The sequence below is a fragment of the Ammospiza nelsoni genome, chromosome 5, assembly GCF_027579445.1.
Source record: "Ammospiza nelsoni isolate bAmmNel1 chromosome 5, bAmmNel1.pri, whole genome shotgun sequence".
Taxonomy (NCBI): Eukaryota; Metazoa; Chordata; class Aves; order Passeriformes; family Passerellidae; genus Ammospiza; species Ammospiza nelsoni.
The window spans coordinates 40,512,820-40,534,596 of NC_080637.1; positions in this window are offsets into that span (position 1 = coordinate 40,512,820).

Here is a 21,777-nt window from a genome sequence, read left to right on the forward strand (position 1 = left end):
AAGCAAGATATCTTGATGCCAAAAATAGACTCATAATTTATAGGTAAAATCAAGAAAGCTAAATAATTTTGCTTTGGAGTAGTAATAGTTATGCCATGTTTTCACTCTGGTTCACTCTTTGTTAGCTTCCAACCCTGGAAACTCAGGTAGGTAAAAAGTAAACTCTTTTCCATATTGAAACTAGGACTATTGAGAGCACTTCTGCTGTCTGCATGGACATACCTAATATAATCAGTAATTTCTGTACATGTATTAGTCTTTGTGGTTTTGGTGATGACACTAATAACACTGCCTCTTCAAAATGTAAAAATGTGGCTTTCACTGATTATTTTTAACCACATGAATCAATGTAACGTTAATTAAATAACAAATGATCCATGTCTTTAATTCTCTGCTGACAGTTCCCCCCCCCCCCCCCCCCCTTCTTACCCAGAGTGCTTTCTTACATGAAAAAAACATCTTTTTTTCTGGACAGTATTTGACAGTAAGTGCAAACACAGCAGTGGAATGTCAGTGAGCTCTTTCTAAGTATTGGAAATGCAGTCTTGCTTCTTCAAGTGACAAAAAGGAGATAGGGAAAAGCTGTGAAATAAACACCTTAACCTAAATCTATGTAAATGTACTTCAGCTTTCAACAGTGTTTTTCTTGCTTTGTATTATTCGAATATCAAACAAACAAATAGAAATTGCCATCATTAAAAAGCATATAAATTTAGAATATAACATAAATACATAGATAAATACATACCATCTGAATTTCCTACTCTGAATGTAGAATTTGACATTTTTAAAATTCAGAATACCTCAGCATTGTTCATTATTGCTGTTATGGATTAATGGTGTTAATATATTAAAACAAACTATTACCAGATATTCTCTATTCACCTCTGCTTTACTTGAACCTAAAATTCAGTGATTTAAGTTTATATACTTGAGTATCCCTAAAGTGAATTAAACATGTGATTTGAAAAAATATACTCTTTGGAATCTTTTATATCTTTAAATAAACACCTAAAATGCACTAAAAGCTTCAAGAACATTCAGTCTTTCTGAAAACAGAGCCCCAAAACAAAAATTATAGTTCTTTAGAAGACTGTTCTCTTTCTTACTCTTGATACAATACCTCTATGTCCTGTTTGTACACTGTTCTGTATTTTCACTTAATCCAGATCTGTTTTATTTCAGAGAACAATCCTACAAAAAGGTAGCTCATTGCAGCAAGGCTATGACTGGGTCCTAAATTAATTGCCTTACAGCAAAAGGCATGTTTACACACTACACAAGGGAGGCTTTTTACAGGAAGGAGATAAAGATGAAACCTGTTTACAAAAGAGATAAAAATATTTTATCTTTGGTGACCAGTTACTAAAATGAGTGAAGTTTATAGTCAGGACAAAAATATGTTCCTACTATAACTTATGATTTTATTATAAAGCAGGAAAAGTATGTAAGCAATATTATGATGAAATTATTTACTAACATTTCCTATCTTTTTCAAGAATACATATTTCCTTCAGTGTAAGACCTTGGTAGCATTCTAGGAATAGTGACTTTTCTATTCCTTTTTAGATGAAACAGAGTTTTATGTGATGACAAAGTCTTTACTTCCTATCCTTTTTACAAAACACTATTTTATCTTATTATCTTTCCTCTTTCAATGCTTATGGTTTTTTGGTATTTAGATGGAAGAAAATCCATAACTCAATTTTTTCTTTCTTGCTTTCTATTATGTACAAATACAACTGACATCTGGTCGGAAAAAAAATTTTCTAAATGTAATTTAGCAGAGTTCCTGGAAAATGTTTAGGAAATTGAAATAACCTTCAGTTATATGGAAAACATTGAAATATCCTTCAGTTCTAAAGAAAGGGAATTGTTTAATGGTCATGTGTTGTCTTCATATTTGTACTCTGGGAAATGGCAAGATTTTCTTCCTGCCTTTTAAGTGAGTCCTGTCTTGGTGGATTGTGCAACAAAAACATAGAAGTCTTAAAATTCCTTTAACTGAAGGACTTTTCATGTGTGATATTGGTAAAGCAATTGCAACTAAGAAAGCTATTCTATGAATATTTTGGTCTTGCTTATATGATGTAATAATATGTTATGAAAGGATGAATTTGTATGCAATTTATTTGCAGCTTACTAAACTGAATATTTCCATAAGGATGTTCCCATTTTGTCTCTTATATCTCTATCTTCATATGCTTTTAAGTCCACTTTGCAAAACGTTCAAATCAATGTGGCAGTATTGTTAACGTAGTTAGGAAATGTAATGAGATTAAATGAATAAAAAAGTGGAAAAAAGTTATTTATTTTGGGTATAGATATTTGTACTTAGACTGATAGAATACGCGGGAAATGTTACCAAAGAAGTCTTGATAATCTGCTATATATTAGTATAAGAATTGTGAACAAACAACATAAATTTCCTAGAAATTTCTTTGCTGAAATAACATCTAACCCAAGGTGTGCAAAAACTCTGGAAACAGGTTGAAATTTTCAGAATTACTGAATTGATGGAATTTAGGAGCCTAAAGCCTGTTTTCTTTCAATTTATTTAAATGCTTCCAAAATACTAGTGATAAACACTATTGTATCCTTTATAACTGTACTATGTATTTCTGTTTTTCCTAGCAAGCTTAGGAAAAAGCTTGGGTTTACAAGACTTGGCCTTTGTATTTATTTCAGTCAACTTTTTGCTCTATACATTTTGCAAATTTAATGACTGGGGTTTGGGTTTTTTCCCCTGAAAGTAAGAATATACAATCTTTTGTTTATGCTCTATATTTCATAATATTAATTTTGATCTCAGTTAAGCTATTTATTAATTCTTCCTTTCAAGAAAATTCTTACCTTTACAGAGAAAATGCTAAACTTTAGCATTATTTTCCTTTTCTATGTCTTTACTTTTCATAACATAAACTGTAACTAACTTATCATTTTTCAGTGCTTTTTATTTCTGGCATCCCATATACATCCTGAATGGTCATTCATGCTATTGTAGCTTCTACAAAGATTTCTGTAGGCCAAAATTCTCTTATCTGATGATTGCATATGTGTTCCACTGACTTTTATGGGGAGTTTGAGAAAAAAAATTAAAGACTGAATTTGGCTCGTTTAATGCAATGTTTAGAACCCTTTGGATGAAAATTAGCTACTGAACATGCAGCGAAGTTTAATATCTCATCCATGTTGTGTATTGCTTTACTGCCAAATCTTATACTTTCACTAGAATATGAAACTATCAAAGAACCATCTGTAGATCTAAATATTTGGATACTTTTCAAACACATTCTGGGTTCAGTGTTGCTAATGGCAGTGATCATTTTGACAAAGTTGGCACTTAACTAATAAGGGCAGTGGAACAGGAACACAATTCCACAGACGTAAAACAATACAATCACAGCCAGTTTTCATAAATTTTCTGAAACTACATTCCACTACAAATTACAAAATTTTAACCACTTTACTCTTAAAGAGAGTATATTATAAAATTTTCTCAGCAAAGACAAGTGACAAATGCTGCAAGTTCAAGCTTCGGCTCAATAAATGGACTCTTTGTTATCATCTACTCCTCTACTACGTATGTCCTGCTTTACAAACCTTTCTGACTGACCTAATTTCATAAGATGTGTATATCACACTTATACCTATTGGACACAATGTAAATTTTTCCACTGGACCAGGATTTCTATTAGACAATCAGTCTATACAGTAATTTTTTTTTTTTTTTGGCCAGTTATATCTCAATGTTTTGTTAATCAGTCTTAAGAGAAAAAACATTTTCATACTATCTGGTAATAACAGTGCATAACATCCTTCATAATGTAACATTAAATATCAAAAGGCATGAGCCAAGGAAACAATTTTGAAATGTCTCAGGGACAAGCAGGTGATTGCAAGCCATCAGCATAGACTATGAAGGGGAAATAAACCAATCTCATTGCTTTCTCTGATGATATGATTGGCTTGGCAGATGAAGGAAGAGCAGCGGATGTTTTTTTACCTTGACTTTAGGACGGTTTGTGACATGGCTCCCGTAAATCCCTCCTCATTTCAAATTTATACTGGACAATAAAAATTGTGTCTGGTACAAGTTGTACTAGACTCTGAGACACCATAGATTGTGAGGCAGACTGAAAGCCAGCTGAACTGAATATAAGAAAAATCTTTTTATGGTGATGCTGATCAAACCCTGGAACAGGTTTCCCAGAGATGTCATGAAGTATTCCTTTTGGAGAGATCTAAAACCTGACTGACAGCAGCTCCGAGTGGCCTGTTCTACTTGCTCCTGCTTTCACAACAGAATTGGAATAGATCATCTCCAGGTGTCCCTTCCAACCTCAGCTATCCTGTGATTCTGGGACTGTGTGAAGGACTTTTTTATCCATCAGTTTCTTACTGGTTTTCTTGAATATAAACATTGATACAGTAATTTTTATTTTCTTAGTTTTTCTGAACCTGCTGTTTTCTTGTCTGTAGTCATACTTAAAGCATGAGTGTTTCCTCTGCTGCTTGGTAGAAGTGTTTCCAAAGGCTGTGCACAAGATGGTCAGGAGGGACTGGCAGAGGTTTGCATCAGAACATCATTACCATACAAAGAGACAGAAAAGTAGATGAAAGAGTGTTTTCCACATTTGTCTAGGATTAGAAGGAAATCTCTGTTCCTGTGAATTTATACCATTGTCATGAAAGATCTATAATGTGATACTGCTTGTGTTTCCTCATTGTTTGAGTACACAAGTTATTCGGAATATTTTATACTTTTCAAGTTGCTTACCCAACATCCAGAGATATGGAAATTGCTTTTCTACAATTTTTGAGCTGGTAAATTTGATCACAAGGCTCCTCAAGAGAAGTAAATGCAAAAGTTTGTAAGTGCATCTGAAATGAAATATCTTTTTGTGAATTTTGGCAATTAATATGTAAATGATTCTGTATAGTCAAAACCTAAACATTTTGATGCAGAGCATTTTGAACAAAACTATCAGATTCACTGAGAATGCATTGTCCTGGAATTTGAGTAGTCAGCTGAGGATTTTGGAACATCTACCCCAATGGAAATCAACCATTTCATTTTCAAATATACCAAAGCTAGGCAACTTGTAATTATGTGCTCAAATCAATGTTGCTCAGTGCAAAAAAAATCTGCAATTTTGAGAAGACAACTACAAAATGGGTTATGCTTCTCCTATATTTTTCTAATGAAAGGTGAAATGATGCTACATGTTACCGTTTTTTTAATTACATATTTTTTGCCAAGTGCATAGCTATTATCATTTCAATGTGTAGTCAGATCTGTAGAGGAAAGCAGTTTCTCCTAAGAGAATAATAAGGATCATAGTGAGGATAATGAGGACTCCAAAGAGGATAAACTTTTAAAGTTGGGAGCCTGCACCTTATTTAGACTTCCAGAGTTATATTTACCTGATCTCTCATTTACTTCTGAACATTAACTACAATTTCCAGGCAATTTACCTGCTGAAGGAAGCCCAGTTGACCCCCGTTCTATGCAAACTGTTTGTTTTCTGACAGAGAAATGATTTAATTTCAAAGTAAGTTTTCATATATTTTATATGATTCTCCTGATCATTATGAAGAAGAAAAGAAACACTATTTATTGTATGAAATCATACAAAAATAGTATATGGAAAGAATTGGTTCACTTAGTATCTTTTTTTTTTCAAATTAATTCAGTGAAGGAAAAATAAATATTAATTTTATCCTTTCCCAATGGCACTAAAATGTAAATGAGCTAGTTATGGCCTCCTAAATGCAGTTATTAATCAGTTTTGTTGCCACATGTTAGTTATACCCGTGTTTATACAAATATTCAGGTTTGTTTCCCAGATGGGTTTCATCCCGTTACAGCTATCATACAAAGTGGACAAAGTACTGCTCTGTGCTATTGTACACATATACAAATACACAAACATCCCAGAGGGAAAAAAATCAAACAAGCAAAGTAAACACACAGATGCATGCACATGAGTGTGTAGACCCATACCACATATATGAAATACCCAGACAACTTACACTAAAATAATATCCAAGATCTGGCATAGACCAGACAGTCAAATAATGTTCTAGGACATTTTGGTATGCTATTTGTTGCTTTTCTTTTGTTTTGTTCCTTTAAGGAAAGCTTGAAGTTTCGCAGTAAATTTCATTTTTGTGGGGGAGCCAGTGTCTTTAGACACCACCACAATTGTTTCTCCTTATTCTTCACAGACTACCTAAATGACAATCCATGTTCTCATATTTTAAAACATTGTTCTATATTAAAATAATGCACTTCCACAAAAAAATCAATGAAATTCTCTGTGCAAGTTATATGAATTTAGATGTATTCAACATACTACTTCTCCAAATGCATCTAACATAATTTATACCTATTAAATGAAAGCATTTAAGATTTTTAAACTTCAAAAGTTTTCCTTCAGCTGTATCCAAGTGAGCCTGCTGACTAGGGTACTATAACACAAGATTAAGGGTAAAACTTGATCTGAGATTATTATCATTTATTCTATTCTGAAAAGGTACATGTCAATGCACTTCACAGCTTCCTTGACTCCAATCAGTGCAAAACTACCGCCTGGAATTTGGCTCAATGCACTCCAAATCTGCTTTTAGAAGTTCAGGCACTGTGGTAGGTCAGAGACAGGTACTACCTCCTCTGGTAAGCTTCAGTAACAAGCTTTCAAGTTATGACCTCCTAGAGGCTCCTAATTTCTATAGAATTATAGAACCAGCTGTCCATAGTATAAAGTTAGTACTGTCTTGAAATTCCCTGCAAAAAGATGGCAATCTGTCAAAAGTTTTGCATTATTGTGATGATTGAAATCTCACTTAGGATGAAATACCGTGAAGTTATTCAGTGGCTGCAGTCTTAAAGACATTTCACTGTAGAATTATTTCAGGTGTTCCATTCTTGTTCTTAACATAGCTGAGATGTTTTGTCAAAAAAAAAAAAAAAAAATAGAAACAAGAGTTTATAATTAGCTTAAGATGAAATAAGTATTGGTTCATTGTCAGAAAAAAATAACCATGGTATGCTTGATGTCTTCTGCAAGCAAGAAGCTTTCTGACACAGTCGTTCTATCAGTAACTATAAAAGAATTGATGGATATTTTGGCAAATAGTTCCTTAAATTTGCTTAGCCTCAAAGAATTATTTTTGTATTTAAAGTTTGTAGGAAATTGGACTCTAACCATGTACTTCAAGTGCTAAAAAAAGCATTTAAAATCCAATTGCTGACAAGGGATGACTAAGAATTTGTTGCCAGCTTTTAGCACACAAAATGTTATTGCACAAGAGAGGAAATAAGTCAAAGGTTAGGAAAACTTATTACCCTTCATAGGAACCCAACAGGTTTTTTACAACTTTTAATCAAAACCAAAATAGTAGACCAGATATGAGGACAGTAGAGCTGCTGCAACTGTACAAAGAACTGGTGGGTAATCTCTGCTGAGACTTCATTCCTTAGGATGATTCTCAGCTACACTGGTATTCATAGATCAGTACTGAAATTTATTATAGACTTTTTCTTTTCTTCTTTTAACTCATGAAAAAAAAAGAAAAGAAAAGATACACTTCCTGAAGGACTTGGAAGCTAGTATTGAGCTACATAGTGAAGGATGAAATGAGTAGAGGTTAGAATTTTATCCAAGCCAAACCTTGCAGTAGTTGGCTACTCAGATGGAATTTCAGACTTAACTCACAGTGACACTTCTGGAACCGTCTCCAGCTTTTTAGCACGTCCTAGCAGCCTGCTGACCCGTGCTCCCATTGGACATTTCTTGGAATGATTGTTTTTATTTCCCAAGAGATAACCCCACACTTTTCTTGTACATCTGGGTTGTATCATGAAAGGACCTACCTCTCTCTCTGTGACCACATGTGCTGGTCCCTGCTCCTTTGGGACAAGCCATGGAGAAGGCATGGCTCTGCACTCTGCGCTTCAGTGAGAGATGTGCTTGCTCATAAGCACTGGTTACCTGGGCCTGAATGCGGGGCTCATTCCCCTTGTTGTTCTATATCGCTGGCATTTGTTGCCATTTACCCCATGTAATGTGAAAAATGAAACTGGCAAGCCTATGGTCAAACACATGTTGCCTTTGGCTCTTGGAGTCAATGCAAGGAATCAAGTATTAAAAGAGTTATGAAGTTGTTAAGAGATGGCCTCAAGAGACGGTTGCATTTTTTCTCTTTTCTGGTTTTGTTTTCTTTCTTTTTTTTCCTTGTGGTAATAACTAAGCAGGACTGGAATTGCAGAAGTCACAAAAAGACAAAATATACTGATTCATACCTCCTTTGGCCTGCTCCATCTCTCAGGGAACCCAATGGGAACTTCAGTATTTTAGAGCTGTAAGAAAACAGCACTTCCTAAAAATGATCAGCCTGCTGAGGTTTGCTTTGGGATATTTGTGCCTGGATAGAATGGCTATATTAAAGTCTACATTGTTGAGCTTCATCTTTCTGGGAAAATATGAGTATTAGCTAAACAGCTTCCAGTTTTGAAGTTAGAAAAGAGTTTTGGACCTTGAGGTACAACTCCTGCTTTTAATTTCTTAACCTTAAATTTCCAATATCTTCTGTTTTAGTGCAATCTATTATTTTTTTCTCACATGCCATTTTTTATTATTGCTACAGAGCTGTTTTGAAACTCTTCATTCATCATCACCTGTAACATTAGTTCCATTTCCTAAGAACTTGTTGACGTCTGTTTAAACACTGATACTTTTACATTTACATGGATACTTAACTCAAGCTTGCTTTTGTGTCAAAAATACTAAGTCTTGAAAAGATACCAGTTTTTAAGGCTAAATTATAACTTTTTAAGCATTGATGTATTAGCATGAGATTGAAGCATTTGTCTCCATATAATTTCCACACAGGAAGCAGTTCATTGAAACTGCCACAAAACCAGATGAGACTAGCTAAACTTCACAAGGTGTCTGCCGCCTCAAAGAAGGAATACAGGGACTGAGTATACTGAAAGTTTCATTTATTTTTTTAAATCAGTTAATTTTTATGGGGACATTGCTGGGTACCTGGTTCAGCACTCATAATAGTTATTATGAATATTTTTATTTTAATAGATTTCTGATTAAGTGTTAGGACAGCCAAAATATTAAAAATCCCAAAGGTAGTCTTTGACAGAGGAAAATGTCATTTACCCCTCATGTTTTAGGTACCATCTCCAGGCAGTAAGAAATGCCAGCAGATAATTAAGGAATTTCAAAGATAGATAGTGTATTTAAATGAGCCACCTTTTCTTAACTTCTCATGGTGTAATATTTAAAAGACAGAAAAAAAGATAATAATTGTCAAACAAATCATATGTTGGAAAACTTGGCAGTAAAAATTTGGGAACTTTACAGTTTATTTTTTCTGACCAGACTTGAATAGTCCTTTTTTACATGCTGATATCTGCAGTTTCTGCTTATGTTAACATGAAAATTATGTTAACATTACCCAAGAGAGTGACCTGCTGCAGTGATGGACAGTGCAGGAGTGAAGTGAACACAGGAAGATGAGGAGGGTGTGGTGGTGCCCTCTGTCTTCAGGGAAGATGTCTGTTCTCATGACCCTTGGCCCCAGGGGAAGTGAAAATGGAAGGGGGGACAGTTGTTCCCAGATGAGAAATGGTTGTTCTTTGTTACTTGGCAAAGCATCCTTAGGACCCCTATAAGCAGTTTTGGTCCGTGGACAGTGGTGAGAGCACTGTACATGGAAGGAGGATGTCAGGATGGCATCCTCCAGGCGGTGCCATGTGTAACATGGAAACACAAGAGATTTCAACTGTGTTTCCTGGGGAAGACTATGATACAAGAGAGACTCCTCTCTCCCTTGATGAACTGAGAAGTCATTGTCTGAGGGGTGGCAACGAACTGAAAAGTGATTATCTGAGGGTTGGTAACTTGACTGGGAATTCAAGATTTTGTCTCACTTTGGTGGAAACTGGATGGGAGAAGAAATGTTTTGGAAGGTTTTAATTTTGAATTTTGTGTGTTCTTATTATATTGTAGGTTAATAAAGTTTTTTTTTTTCTTTTATTCCTAAGCTTGATCCTGCTTTGCTCTGTTTCAGGTCACATCTCACTGCACACATTTGAGAAAAATATTTTTCCATGGGTGCACTGGCACTGTGCCAGCGTCAAACCGTGACATTGCCTTAGTTAGACATTGTAATTAATTGTGTAAGTACTACTTTGTATTAATACAGAATCAGTTCAGGTTAAGTCAATACCATAGGAAATCAGACTTAATATGTTATTTAGCAGTGACAGATGGGTCGGAATGTGCAAAAGATCATTTGAAGCACCTGCACTGTGAGGTCTCTAGCCAGCTTTTACCAGATGTTGTCTAGGCCTGTGAGCTAACACAATGTTTGCTCTACCAAAACCACTGGCCAGTGGAACTGCAATGCCCATTGTGTAAGAAGGAGGGCTGCAAGTTCACCAGCCCCAGTGCCTTGCCTACTCAACTGCCAGCTGTAACGCTGGGGTCTGTGACACCAGGGACCACCAGAGAGAACCCCAGGGCAGAAGAATGTGTGCTTAAAACAGGGGAAATAGGTTAATGATTTTGGGGAAATGATTATTGTATGTATGCTTAGTCTGGGACAGTCAATGAATATGTGTGTAGAATAGAGTATATAAGCAGAAACATGCACATATTTGGGAGGAACTATTCCCCTGTACACCAGCCAAAAAAAGAATGCCTGCTTCTTAATGCTATATAGGTGTTAATTTTACATTGGAGTTTTCTTAACTTTACAGATTTTTTGGTAACACAACAGCTGAATGAAAGTAAGGAACAGGGTCATCATTTACTTAACAATTTTCAGTTTCATTTACAGAGCATGTCAGTAGAGAAATTTTTTACTTTATTGAACCTTCTGTCTGCATGACAGAAACAACCCCCTATTAAAACATGTTCAAAAGAAGATTGAAAAATCCTTTTAGAAATTGTTGGTACATCATAGAGCAATCATTTGTTTGGAGTCATAAAATTTGAGCTCTTCTGACTAGTATGGTTAGATTAAAATCCATTTTAACTGATCATCTTGTATAGAATATGTCACCCAGTAACCAGCTTTCTGTAGTCCGGACATCTCCCGTTTTGCTTTCCTCATCCATCTCCTAACTTCTTCATCTGTTGAATTTCATCACAACTTACTGAGATTTTGACATTGTCTACATTCTTTGCAAAGAAACTGAGACTGAAAATACATGCAAAGAATTTAACTTGGAGAATGAGGTTGAACAGAAGTGGAAAGAAAATCATGATACATTTGCAAAATTCTTAGCAAAATGAGATTAATTTCTTTTGCTCTTATTCAGACAGTACTTCTAATCACTACCATTCAACTCTAGAGTCCTTTTCAGTGCCTCCCTTTTTAAACTAAGAACTTAGTTTTGTACTTGACATCAGATCTTAATCAAGAAGACAATTAGAGTTTTACTCTGAAGACTGTATTTTTAGCTAGAGTTAAAACTCATTTGATAGATCCCTTCACCCTGATATCACTCAATCTTCAGTCTTCAGCATCTTTACTTCTGTTTTGGTGCTTTCCGTTTAAAGCCATTCTCCCTCGTCCTGTTATCACACGGTCTTGTAAATAGTCTTGCCACAGAGCTTCCTCTTCTTCCAGGTTGAATAAACCCAATTCTCTCAGCCTTTCCTTATAGGAGTGGTGCTCCATGTCTCTAATCATCTTGGTGTCCTCCTCTGGACTCTCTCCAGCAGCTCCATGTCCTTCCTGTGCTGGGAGCCCAGAGCTGATGCAGCCCTGCAGGTGGGGTCCCACAGGAGCAGAGCAGAGGGGCAGGTTCCCCTCCCTCCCTGCTGCCCACGCTGCTTTGGCTGCAGCCCAGGACACCTTTGGCTCTCTGGGCTGGGAGTGCCACGGCTGGGCCATGTCCAGCCTCTCATCCACCTGCACCCCCAAGTCCTTCTCAGCAGGGCTGCTCTCCATCTATTCATTCCCCAGCCTGTGCTGATATTGGAGGTTGCCCTGACACAAGTGCAGCACCTTAAACTTGGTCTTGTTAAATTGCCTGAGATTCCCAGGGGCCAATTTCTCAAGCTTCTCCAGGTCCCTCTGGATGACATTTCCAACCTCAGGCAGGTCGACTGCACCACTCAGCTTGGTGTCATCTGCCAATTGCCTGAGGTTGCACTCAATCCCTTTGCCTATGTCATTAATGGAGATGTTAAATAACATTGGTGCCATCTCAGTAATCTCTTAGCTCTCTCTTTCAGGCCTCAGAGTTATTTTTCCAGCTAGAATAACTTCAAAAAACCAAAGTAGAAGCAGAATATAAACCACTTTTCTAAATGTCCAGACCTGAAAACCAAAAGATTTGTAATTTTAGTTCTTTCCATATGATTCTCAGCTGCCCTGTTGTGGGAGGCACCACTTCAGTTGCTGCAACCAGTATGATTGCAGCAACTGCTGATCCTGAAGGATCTGTTTGGTCAGATAAAATTATTATCTCCGTACCTAAGTAAGACCTGATGACTGAATCTTGACTACATCCTTATCATGGTTTCAGTTTCTCTGTGTGAAATTAACTGTTGTGTCAGCCAGAGGTCAGAGAACTTTTGTCCAAGGTTCTTTTTCATTATTGTTCTGTCTCAAACTGTTGTGTTTTCATAACTCTTAGTGGCCTGAAATTACTGCTACCATGTTTATTTTAAGTCTCAACATTGTTTCTAAGTTTATTTTTTCTTACCAGAAAAGTGGAGCCACAGGGGTAGCAGCATTCCAGGTAATAAGCTAGCTGCTATTTTCAACCTCCCTCAGCATTTATGGTTAGACTGTCCATTCAGTTTTCAAACATCATAATGTGTTGGCTCTCTGTAAAAACTAAATCTTGTCTGTCTGTCTCTAGTATGTCCAGAAAGATCTTCTGCTGTTTTGATGCCCCAGGGAAGTCAGGTCTTATTTTGCTAAGCACAAGGCTGCATATTGCTAAAGGATATATCAACAAAGAAAAGAAATTTGACCAATGGAACCTTACTTAAACGTTATTACTATGAAAATTTAACTTTTAGAACTATGTCAATGGTTTCTTATTAGTAGTAGTTTTTGAAAAGAAGAAAATAAGGGAAAGCTTTTTCCTTTGTTGCTTTCTTGGAAATCACACATTCCTTCTACATTTTGTTTTGTTCATGTTTCTTTTTTATTGACTATCATTCCTTCCTAAAAAATCCTGTTGTTTTATATTACTACATGATTTTGTCACCCTGGATTTCAAACCTGCTAGCCATCTTGCTCTACTTGTAATGCTTTAATGAAAACAGATTTCCCTGATTCTTTCTAACATTTTCTATTACAGAAGAGAGAAATAGTACAAAAAAAATCTCTTTTTAAATTTTCAGTAACTTTTGATGTTTGGATTAGAACATTGCTAGGAACACTATTAATTGCCCACACATAGACAACAGGGAAGAAAGCTTACTTTTTTTAAAGCTTTGAAGACCTTTACACATCAATGCATTATTGGTATCTGGGCTGTAATTTTACTTTTTTCCTCACAACTTTCCAAAATTTCTGAGTATAAATATAGCAATATAAAAAATAAAATTCTTAAGTAACCAATATAATTTGGTATATTTCTGTATAAGTGCAGTGAGATGAGAGCTTTAACTCCCTAAACTGTTTGGATATAAACCAGGCTTGGATAAAAACTTTATAGCTCTGTTATCACAAAACCAAGAGTTAATCACAATCCCTACTACTGAGCCCTGGAAAAAAAGATAAAGTACAGTGCTATGTTAATGCAGCTGTCTGGGAAGGGATTAGTTTTATCTGTACATGTACATATCCAGTCAGATGTTCAGTAATGGTAACAGATACAAGTTCTGAGCATTAATCTTTAGATTCTCAGCTAATGTGCAACTTTCACCTACAGATGGGTTTATGTTACTCACCCAGTTGCTTAGCAGTGTTGGATTTTCATTCCGGGATTTGAAAATTTACCTTAAAAACTATATTACACAGTTTATTTTATGCAAAATGGTGGAAGCATTTAGTTGCAGAATAAAAAGAGCTCTTGATTTTGCAAACTGAATGTATTTCTATCCTTGCAGTATCTGAATTATAAGAGCATTGCTTTAAAAGTTTTTTATTTCTTTGATTATCTGCATAATACAATTAATGCACTGATAAAAAGCATAGTGTATTTTTGTACTTCACTGACAGAATTTTCTCCTGGTAAACTTCACTTCAAAATCTTGCTATTTTCCTTGTTGCATTCTGCTTTAAATCACAGAAAATTGCCCACAGTATTTGAAAGCACAGATGGATGGAAAATGATCAGTCTCCAGGCATAATAACAAGCCATAAAGGAAAAATGTATTTCCTTTGATTACTTCAATTCAGATGGTTTTACTGTGTGGGCAAGAATTGTGACTCCATACCAAACAGATCGTTTACTCAGCAGCAATCATCCTTTCTAGAAAATTTCCTTCAAGTAACTGCTCTAAGTCTGATAAAGTGCAATAGAAGAAGACACCTGGTGCAAAGAATTTCTGCAATTAGACCCAGATATCTTTGGATCAGTTTCTAATTGAGTGTCTTGGAAAAGTAAAATATCTTCCAAGTAACTCCAAGTTCAACTTATGAGATATCAAGAAACAGAGCCATGAAAAAATAACCCAGATTCATGAAACCAATATTCTTATAATTTACAGTTTTACCAGGGATTCTTAGTTGCTTGTGTGATGGTATTCCTGATGGCAAAATGATTTATATTTTAAAGTCATTTTCACATGATAACATTTTAATAGCTGCAAGGTTATAAAATAGCTATTTCACTCTTTTTAGTAGTCCCTGAATAACATAATGTCCCAAACAATATTGTTTCCTAAACCCTTTCTTGTAGTTCTAGGTAATCTTTCATAATTTTCTACAGTTTAAAATTTAAGTAAACATATCCTTTTTTTTTTTTTTAAAGGCAAATAGCCTTTACATTTTTGTAATGCATTTAGGAAGATAAGAGCACAATTCCTTTTTTCAAAAATATGAAAAGAAATGACAGAAGAACATCAAGTATAACAGCTCACTTCCTCATGAACCATATATAAGAAAGGACCTACGTCTTCCAAGAACTGTCTTGGCTCAGCTCTGTTTAGTTTATGACATTTGAGACACCACAGCAGGTGTTAATTACATCCCATTCTGGGATGTTTACTTTGCATTACTATACAGAGTAAATGGAAGAAACATAACCATGCTAGAAATTTCCAGTCCTGCAAGACAGAATTTCAGACCATTTACCTGGAGTTCTGTGGCTTTAGAGCATTTTGCAGGCCATCTCTGAGATTAAATTTACGTGTAAAATTCTCACCTTTTATAAGCCATCACAGCTAATGTAAGAAAACTTAATGCTGTGAAGTCTTTTGAAGCAATATCTTTCATACTCCCAAAATTATAAACTATGACACTTCTGGGTTTTTTTTTTTTGTCCTGTGATGGTAACATCTTCAAGGCAATTGTATTATATATCAAGATTGTAATACCTTAAATGTGTTACATGCTAAGTCATTTGTTATTCATGTCATGTCCCAATACAGCAAAAATAGATTTTCATTTGGTAGAAGATTTATAATCTACTTCCATTAACTAGAAGCTCTTTGTTTTCATTTTAATTTATGATTTTCTATATTTCAGCAAAGTCTCATATTGTCTTTTCCTTAGAAATAATAAAGCAGACCTTAGATGTTCTCACACGTGCTTAATAGTAATCAAGGTTATACTGTCTGCCCAGAAAACTTAAAATTAAATTCAATATGGAAATAAGAAAGAACTTTGAGCTTTGTGACTTTAAAGAGAGGATATACAGACCCTAAACAATTTCAGAAGTATTTGAATATTTCCACAGTCCCTCTTCCTCTCTTGAGAACATGTGCTGCAAAGACTTTCCCTGAAGGAATTTCTTACAAACCAGCTCTGTTAAAAACATTCCAGAGGAGACACTGAAAGACAGGATGACTGTTTTCTATATTCTTGAATAAGGTTTGTCATTTAATTACAAAGTAATTCCTCTTCCCTTGCATGGTACTTTTATTCATGTCTTTAGTGCCCCAGAAAAACAGAAGACATAAGTTCTGAAGTGATGCAGCTTTGCCTTGTGGCCTTCCCAGCTGTACCAGCCCACTGTTGCTGATAAAGTGCTCCACAACACAGATTTACAAACTGTCTGGCTTAGAGTCATCTCTTTCTTCTGCTGTCAGTGAACTTGAGGACTCAGTTCCTGAAAGATGTTCAGCAAATGCGGCTCCTGTGAAGTCAGCACTCCATATTTTACAGGAATAAGATGTACCAGAGAACAGAGGCTTCTTTTGCCTGAACCTAACCTTGGTAACCAGAAAAGGTGTCACACAATGTGCTTAAATTCAAGGTGGATTATGTTCTTGTTGTCTTACTTTGAGCTTATGGTGTCATTTTTTCCATTTTACCACTAGAGCTATTTAACCTGGAAGCTCAGAAGAGAAAAGGCGAACATATTTCTGAACAAAATCTTATTATGGTAACCTTATGTTACCTCCATATTTTTTGCATAAAATCTGAACCTCCCAATTGCTGGTATTGTATTCAGAGCTTCAAGAGTGAGGAAAAAGCTGCTGGAAACAGAAAAATTGAGAAATAATTTCAGGAAGAGTAGCCCTGTGGTTTTCTGTACGCTGGCGATACCTATCCTAGATGCCTGTGTTTCCCTTTGGAAATTTGCTCTGTCTGGAGTAAGGAAAACTTCTAAAACTTTGAGTCTAACCTGACAGGAAGTCTGATTTCCTGTATTTCTTAACATACAGCTTTACAGTTATTCTTAGGACACCTACTTGATGAAATGTGCTCCTAAAAAAGATAAAGGCATAAGTGTCTTGATTTGATCCTGCAGCCAGCAGGTTGTAGCAGGCAAGAAAGAACAGCAGGAGGCTTCTTTCCCAATGCTGAAAGTAAATGTATTTGGTTGCTTAATGGATCATCTGGGGTCCATTTGGAACACCCTTGGAATGATGCTTTTTTCCCTTGTCAAGGAGACTGATGCTGCTGGAAAAGCTGTGTTGGTTCAATGAAAAAAATCTTCCACTGACAAAATTTTACATGTTTCTTTTTGTTTTTTGAGTATCCAGAATTTCATCTGTATTTCATACAACAAGAATTATGTTGTACTTCAGTCCCAACAGTATTTTAGATTTTCAGTGATCTCTTTCCAGAATTAAATTTAGCAGAACATTATTTAAAGGCAAAGCTAACTTCAGCATATCTGAAAAGTACTGCATTTTACAGCCTCTCAAATGAAGACAATGATCTTTTCTTAAGCAATATACATGTTTGAAAGAATATTTACAAAATACAAGGAACTAATTTACTCTTCAAGTAAGTAAAAATGTTCCATAAAGAGAAAGAAGATTTTAAAGTTATGCTTATAAAGAGGTCTAATGAGTTTTAATGAAATCATATCTCTTTCCTGCTACTGTGAATTGCTCAAAAACATTTTAGAGACACTATCCTTACCCCAATTTTGCTTGTTATTTTCTTTGAAGTGATAGTAAAATAACTAGCAACTCAGAAATAAATGATTTTTTAAGCATGATACTATTTTCCGAATATACAAGATCTTAAGACATTAAGCTTGTGGGGAGGGTCTAGAAAGATTTCAACCCTGTGTTCTGAACTAGATTTTGACCCTTGTTCATCTCTTTTGATGCAAATACATCAAGCATAGGCTATATAAAGAGTATAAGCTTCATAAGGCTTCTACAACAAAGCTAATTATTCTACTGGATAGATAGTGGTAAGATTTTTATGTGGAGATAGAAATGTAGCCACTGTATTTTTTGCTGTTGTGCATAGACACTGGATGAAGATGTCTTTACTGGAAGAGACTTTTATACAGATTTCTAGATGACACTTGTAGCTTTTGTTCTGGACATCAGGAAGTAATTGCAGACAGAGTCTACTAGTTCTCGCTCCTATCAGTTCACTAGGTTTTGCATTGCGCTACTTTTGGTTTGTGAAATGTAAACCAGCAACATAAGTTACAAAAAAGCTCAATAAATTATAGAAATTAAAAGAGAGGGAAAATGCAGGATGCTGCATATGAGAGCATTTGTGTGGGTCCAATTAACATTCCTGAACATAAAAACAAAGTTAAAACATTAGGCAACATCAATACCTCCAATACTTCCATATGCTGCTTCAGCTTTTAAACATTGGATGTGACAATCTGTTCAGACACAGCATACGGTTCAGTGTAAACACAGCTCTTAAAGCAAAGCTTTAAACTCAAGACTTCTCTTTGAAGTGAACAATGTGTTCATAAGTGAACGAGATACTTACATATTCTGTGGGAGTTTCTGAGCAGCCCTCCATCTTTAGATCCAAAGACAACATTCTCACAGGGCTTTCCACGAGAGCATTCCATCAGAGAGGGAGACCATGTGCATTTCTGACATTCTGGGAACAAACCTCTGAATGAGCCTATCTGGATGACAATTCAGAAGCATTTTAGTCTTCCTAAAGTTAATGTGAAACACTGAGTGATGTCAATGTAGAATGGGCTTAACTGTCAATTTTGTAAAGACTTGCTGAATTTTATACTCTAAAATTATAGAGATGTATTTATTCCTCCCCAAAAGTGTACTCCTCAGGATCATCCTGAGGGTGCACTATAGATAAATAAACAAATACTTTGCTTCATGAACAATATGGTATAATTGTGCTTAAAAAGAAATAAACAAAACAGGACAAACCAGAAAGAGAAGAAAAATGTGTTTCTGTATTCTAGCAATCTTCCTACTCTTTTCTTTCTTTTAATTTTAAGGAAGGAGGCCTTTGGGAAGGAGCTTTTTACTCATTTTCTTTTCCACATCTAATATCATATATTGCCCAGGCATGTCTCCCATCAGGTATTCTTGAAATGAAACTAATAATAAATAAGATGCTAAGAATTTCTGGATATTAAAGGAAAAATAGAAGTAATAAAAAGTAATACTAAAACAAAGGCAGCCTTTTATTTCTTTTTTTTAATGCACTGTGAAAATTCACTGGTTTTTATAAAACCATGAATTGTTCAGGATTCTATATTTTGCTTTACTTTTTTCCACTATAGAAGGATAAACTGTCCAGGGATACAGATTAATACTCATGTGGAAGCACTGAAATATAATTTATTTTTAAAGCAACTACCTTAGTTTTTGTAATTCACTTAGGAATCTGTGTAAAGGTTTTGCATGCATTAAATTATTTTTTCACATTTCATTCAACCCACAGCGGGACAATCAGCTTCAGGTTTCAGCTGTGATTCAGTCTTGATCACAGCACATTATTATACCCACACAACCGTCATTTGCTTTTCTTTCTCCAGCTATAGATGATTGGGTTTCTCACAGCTTTCTTAATTAAAAATCTGCTTATTTTTCCTGGACTTAGGTTAAGAAGATTAAAGGATATGATGAATATAAAATTTATGACTGAAATAGAAATTTATCTGAGAAGTAAAATGGAAGTGAACCACAAGAATACATCCTGCAAATGTAGCTTTGTACAGAACAGGTCACATTTCCAATGGAAACTTTATAGCTGTCTTTAGACATCTGCCTTTTATTTGTACAACATGTTGACAATTTCAAGGTATTACATGTCTACACACAGAGCCTAGAAAATAGCACAGATACTGAGAGACTGATTGTACAATTCAGCAGCAGGTTCTGAAAAGCAGAGCCTGTATTCAACTTAGTTATAGAGTCAGCCCAACTTGATTTTTCCAGCAACTGACATTTTACAATTTCATCTTCCTGCTCTTATGAGAAGTTAGTTGAGATAATAGTGGATTACACAAATATCTGTTCCATTATGCCAGTTGAACATGGTTCAATATGCCTAATATGTAAAAGAGGGAATACATTGTTTGTAAATCCTTTCAAAAAACCCCAAAGTAACATATGGATATGTATTTTATTTGGCATTCCTTTTGTGTCCATATGAACAGGGGAAAAACTATAGAAAGCCACTAATAAGACCGAGCACAAAAATGCATGGGTTAGCAAGTATTGGTCCTTTTGAAACCACATGGAAAGACTCAATGAGGACAGTGAAGAGACTAAGTCACACTTATCCTTGTTAAGTACTTGTGCTTTACATGTGGGACATGTGAATTCAGACCTCTCTTCTGCTAGAAAATATTGAATGTGGTGAGAGCACTCAACAGAACTTATCAATGTCCTGGAGTAGATTGCTCTCTGCCCTTTCTGTTGGCAATGCTGTAGTTTATTTGAACCCTTAAATATTTCTCCTACATAGAAAAACAGTTTTGCATGTTGGTCATTTTGTTGTTTTCAACTCCACTCTCAAATTCAGCTAGGGAAATCAGTTGGAATGAGGGAAAAAAATTACTAAATGGTCAAGATAGTAAAGACACCTGAAAGGAAAAATGCCTCTACTTTATATGGGAAGTTTCTAGTTGGTTTCAATTTTTTCTGGTAATAAAAGCTAGGATAAGATATAAATATGTCACTATACCTTTTTCATGCAGATATAAAAATTTTAAAGGTTTGTCCAATTCTATGTCCCAAACAGATACCACCTTGATTAAATTGGGAAGACTGAATAATGAGATAGGCATTTCAGATTTTGCTGTACTTACATAAAATAAATGGTGACTTAGACAAAAGAGTGAATTGATATTTTAAAAAAAGATATTATGTTGGATAAGAGACTTTGGATGAGCAACAGATGTGAATCAGTTGTTTATTAAAACCATTGGTAAAAAAAGCTTCTGATCAGCAGGAAGAGGATGGTCTTTTCAGCAGCAGGTGCTACCTCTTAGAATTCCATCACTGGCTGCTGTTATGAAAACAGCTGCCAAAGTATGAGAACTAGAGACAACTGGGTTTCTGTTGGTGAAAAGAAACACTTCATCTTTGAATTTTATGTACCCTCTTCTTTTCCTATCTCCCCTTGAATTTGAGTAATGAGCCAGATGGAATTGTGTCATGAATCACTAGTGGGATTGCATTGACCTACATCTACAGCATTAAACAGAAAATGCTGTAGGTGTCTGAAGACTCAAGTGTACTTGATGTGCTGCAAAGCCAGCGACATTATTAAAGAAAGAAAACCGCCGGGAACTAAGAGGAAAACCATGTATATTCAACTGAAATAAAGGCATACAAATGTAATGCTGAAACTTCCAAATCTACATAATAATCAGAAATAGTGTAGAAAGAGTCCAGTTGGAGAAAATAGGTCACTCAAGGTGGTTTCTTTTTCATTTAATTTATTCATAGCATGGTTTTTTATTTTTTATTTTGTTCCCTTCTTACAGAAAATATACCTTGTGCTGTGAAGACCCAGAATATTCACCCCCTGAGAATTTTACTGGCAGCAACAGAAGCATGCTGCAAGGCAGTTCAGATTTTTACAATTTATACTTTTAAACTTTTATCAAAAAGATGCAGTCCCATTCTTCACACATACACGACAGCTTACTGCTGCTTCTTCACAGCTTCCTTGCTTATGCTAGCAAAGCTTTCACCACCAATGGAAGGTGAATTAGCTCAGTGCTCTGCCTTGTGTTTAAAATGCCCTACAATGCCAACAGTTCTTAGGAGCAGCGCTGCAGCTTTGGTCATTAAACTGCTGCAACAATACTGATGAGCCATCAGTGCCCATATATGATTCAACACATGCCAGCATTCTATGAATTCTTCTAAATGCCAAAAGAACATTTGTGGAGACCTGTTGTCTTCAGCTCTCCTT